The sequence below is a fragment of the Meles meles genome, chromosome 1 (genome assembly GCF_922984935.1).
Source record: "Meles meles chromosome 1, mMelMel3.1 paternal haplotype, whole genome shotgun sequence".
NCBI lineage: Eukaryota > Metazoa > Chordata > Mammalia > Carnivora > Mustelidae > Meles > Meles meles.
The window spans coordinates 112,001,808-112,006,574 of NC_060066.1; the positions used below are offsets into that span (position 1 = coordinate 112,001,808).

The 4,767-nt window shown below is 46.0% G+C and overlaps 1 non-coding gene across 1 annotated transcript; it reads right to left on the reverse strand.

Moving 5' to 3' along the window:
• Positions 1 to 3,012: 3,012 nt before the first annotated feature.
• Positions 3,013 to 3,176, reverse strand: LOC123927579. The gene has a single exon (XR_006815492.1). It is a non-coding gene; the product is annotated as a U1 spliceosomal RNA (small nuclear RNA).
• Between the last annotated feature and the right edge of the window lie 1,591 nt (positions 3,177 to 4,767).

A 4,767-nucleotide genomic window follows, 5' to 3' on the forward strand; every position in this document is an offset into this window, starting at 1 on the left:
GGATTTTTAAAAAAGATTTATTTTTATATTTATATATGTATTTATTTGACAGAGAGAGAGAAAGAGAGAGAGAACAAGCAGGGGGAGCCGCAGAAGGAGAGGGTGAAGCAGGTTCGGGGAGACTGATGAGGGCTCCATCCCAGGACTCTGGGATCATGGCCTGAGCTGAAGGCAGATGTTTAACCTACTGAGTCTACCAGGTGTCCCTGGACAGATCTGAAGTAGGTTTAGTCCACTTGGGACTCTACCCATCAACCATTAGGTTAACAGCCAAAGACATAATGACACAAATTCTTCTCAGTCTAAATGGAACAGTTTGGGCTGGTTTAGGGGAATCTGCCCATTTCTGGCCATCTATATATGGCCAGCTTCTGGGTGCTGAGACATCTCTGCAGGGACTTAGAAAGGGCACCCTGGTCCTTCAAATTGGAGCTGGAATTGTGAAGAAGGGTTCCTGCTAATCTGTATTTCCCTGGCCTGGGTTGAGCATCCTCATCCAAGATCAGGTGCTGCAGTGACCTATGTGGGGAGCCTCCTGTGTGTCACTGCTTCTCTCTGGCAGAGTCCAAAGGAGGCCCATGGTAGTGGTGTGGGGAGAGGCAGGGGTAGAATTCTACACTCTGTCAAAATGTCATCCACAGTGAAGATTTAAAAAAATAATTAAGAGAATAGCTATCAGATTATATACCGGTGATATGGTAACAGCTCTGTGTGGGAACAGAAGGTAGCTACACTTGCAGTGAACATAACATAATTTATAGAGTTGTCCAATCACTATCTTGTCAAGTCACACTGGTGTCACATGGTGTATCAACTATAAATCAAGTTTTAAAATAACATGAAGGTGAGGGGAAACATTCGAAAAAGAAGCAATAAAACTTCAGTTGACTGGGGAACAACACGGGTTTGAATTGTACTGAACAATGTAGGTCCACTTAAGGGTTTTTTTTTTTTTTCTTACAAATATAGTATGGTACTATCAATGTAATTTCTCTTCCTCATTATTTTGTCAATGACATTTTCTTTACACTAACTGTATTGAAAGAATAAAGTATGTAATACAAACAACATAAAACGTGTTAATCAACTGTTTCTGTTATCTGTAAGGCTTTAGTAGACTGTTACTAGTTATGTTTTTGGGGAGTTGAAAGTTATACACAGATTTTCAATTGTGGGAACCTGTACCCCTAACCCCCAAGTTTTTCAAAGGACAATTTTTATTTGTATTTGCAGACGACGTGCTCCTACATAGAGAAAAACACCAAGTACCCAACTACTAGAATCCTTAACTTAAATCGGCAGAGTTGCAGGGTATAAGACATACAAAATCAGGTGTTTCTATACCCTAGCAATGAACAATCAGAAATGGAAATTAAGAAAACAATTCCATTTATAATAGCACCCACCAGAATAGTATTTAGGAATAATTGATTCAAGGAGGCACAAAACCTGTACACTGAAAACTATAAAACATTGTTGCAAGAGATTAAAGAAAACCTAAACAAGTGGAAAGACATCCTGTGTTCACCAATTGGAAGGACTGGAGTGGCTAGGAAGGCAACACCATGATCTGCAGATTCCATGGGATTCCTATCAAACTTTTTTCTTCTGCCTTCTCTAATCGCTGCCAGCACCTTGCAATACATTTCCTCTCAGACGTTGTGGTTTTCATCTCTTAACGTGAGATTGTTTTTTTGTGTGTGTTTGTTTGTTTTGTTTTGTTTTACATTTTCCATGCATCTGCTGAATGTTTTGAACTGATGGAATGCAGTTATAACAAACGCTTTCTTGTCCTCTGGTGATTCTCACCTTGGTGTCAGTTCTGGGTCATTTTCAGATAAGTGACCTGTCTCTTCATGAGGGCTCATTTCCCCTGCTTGTCTGCAGACCTCAAACTGCTGGATGGGATGCCACACACTGTGAATGCTATCATGTTGGTTGCTGCATATTTTTTGTTTTCTGTAATACTAAGCTTTGTTTAGTGATGCATTTAAATTACTTGGAAACATTTCTGGTGTATCTTTAATGATTTATTAAATGGTCCAGAAGAGTAAACCACTTCCTGGGAGTCCCTATTGGTGTGCCCCCCACCAAGTAAAAATCAAAGTTGGAAAGCATCAATGTAGATTCTGAATAGAGGCTTTGACAGGGAAAAAGCCCCAGCTCCAGTGAAAGCGTGATGCCATAAACCCCTTCAAGCTCGGATTTGCAAAGCAATGCAGCCATGGGGACAGTTTTGCTTGAGTCTGAGAGCATGCAGAAGGCCCACCACCCCTTGCCCAAGCGCTAACCTGCTGTCTGGGAAAGGTCTATGGTGCCAACTGAATGGGTCCTTTGCAAGTGGACAGACATGCCTCTTTAGAAGACTGTCAAGGGGCATTTGGCTGGCTTGGTCCAGAGAACACCAGAGTCTGGATCTAGGGGTGCTGAGCTCAGGATCCCCCCACCTCCGCTGGGTATAGAGATTGCTTAAATAAACTTAAATAAATAAACAAAAGCACGTCAAGTTCCAAAGTCTATATTCTGTGAAGGGCCCTCTGGAGGAAGGCTGCCAAGGGTAAGAAGTGGCCTGATTAAGGATAGGGAGTCTGGGGATTGGGTGAGGCTTTGTAGGATGCTGGTGGGAAAAGGGGAGCCAGAGGGCAGTGGAGGGGAACAGACTCTGGCTTGTGTTCCCTGGGAGAGTGAAAGAAAGCACCTTCTTCGCCTAGCTCCTTGGGCTGCAAGACACCAAAACGTAAGCAGAATCACACAAAATATTGGAGAACACTGGGCACACTGCTCCAGGAGAGACCTCAAGAAAAACAAGAGGTCCAATCTTTTCATGAAAACTGTGCATAGAGGATTCCCGCGTGTCTCCGGTGAGAAAGACCATCAATCAGCAATGTAGTTAAGTGGGTTATAAATCGTGCATTCACTAAGTAAGTGGTACCGCTAAAACAGCACCAACTGCAAATGTTCTCTTAAAAGATAAAACTGTAAGAAAAAATATCAGAGGATCTCCCCTATTACTCAGGGAGAGCGCGAATGCAGTCCTCCACTGCCATAAATTATGGAGTCGAGTTTCCCACATTTGGGGAAATCGCGGGGGTCAGCACGTCCGCAGTGCAATGGGCAAGCCTCATCCTGGGAAAACCACCTGCTTGATCATGGTATCTCCCCTGCCAGGTAAATATGACCCTCTCTGCCTCCACCTCCACCCCACACTAACCTCACCCACAGTCCACCCTGCACACACACTCACTCGCCAACCAACACCCCAAAACCCTCAGCACCCATCCTGCCCCAAGCATCCTCACCCTCCATAGGAGTCCTCCTAATACAATGGAAGCCACAGAACTGCTACATCCTCTGCCCAGGAATTCTCCAGCCCAATACCGCTGCCTAACGGTGTCTGATTTACATCAGACACGCCCTATCCATGATGTCAGGGGGTCTCCCCTCCACCACACACAGGCAGGCACACACAGCACTCAGCACAGGGAAGGCTGCTGCAGCCTGAGAGGAACATGAGGGAAGACTTTCCAGAAGACAGAGAGGCACAGATCCATCTCTCTCTCTCTCTCCCTCTCCTTAGAACCTGCTTTGAGGAGACAGAGTGCATTGGCTGCACCTGTGGGGCTCAGCCTCCTAGCCAGTCCCCCACATAACCTGCAGGCCTAGACACCCCATGGGAGGGGGCAGGGAACACAAAGTCAGCAACCTCTGGGCTGGCCCCTGGGCTGACACCTGCCAGCAACATCCCAGGCCCTGAGAACACCACCAGGGCTGGCTTGTTCACAAGGCGGGCTCCTAGGTCAGGGATGCGGCACCCATCATGGCCACCAGAGAGAGAACGCCCAAGAATCAGGCTGTTGAGGGCAGGGCCAAAGGAAACCATCCCTTCTGCTCCCTTAGACTGGGCTCAGAGTTCACAGCAGGGGGTTAGTGGGGTTCCAGGCACCCGGCTCTGCCACCACCTTCCCTCCCTCCAACGAGGTGCTCTTCCCCTCAGATAAGATTTCTTTTTTTTTTTCATTTTATTTATTTTATTTATTTGTTTATTTACAGCATAACAGTGTTCATTGTCTTGGCATCACACCCAGTGCTCCATGCAGTACGTGCCCTCCCTATTACCCACCACCTGGTTCCTCAACCTCCCAACCCCCCCGCCCCTTCAAAACCCTCTGGTTGTTTTTCAGAGTCCATAGTCTCTCATGGCTCATCTCCCCTTCCAGTTTCCCTCAACTCCCTCTCCTCTCCATCTCCCCATGTCCTCCATGTTCTTTGTTATGCTCCACAAATAAGTGAGACCATATGATACGTGACTCTCTCTGCTTGACTTATTTCGCTCAGCATAATCTCTTCCAGTCCCGTCCATGTTGCTACAAAAGTTGGGTATTCATCCTTTCTGATGGAGGTATAATACTCCATTGTGTATATGGACCACATCTTCCTTATCCATTCATCCGTTGAAGGGCATCTTGGTCCTTTCCACAGTTTGGCGACCGTAGCCATTGCTGCAATAAACATTGGGGTACAGATGGCCCTTCTTTTCACTACATCTGTATCTCTTTGGGGTAAATACCCAGCAGTGCAATTGCAGGGCCATAGGGAAGCTCTATTCTTAATTTCTTGAGGCATCTCCACACTGTTCTCCAAAGTGGCTGCACTAACTTGCATTCCCACCAACAGTGTAAGAGGGTTCCCCTGTCTCCACATCCTCTCCAACACACGTTGTTTCCTGTCTTGCTAATTTTGGCCATTCTAACTGGTGTCAGGTGGTAT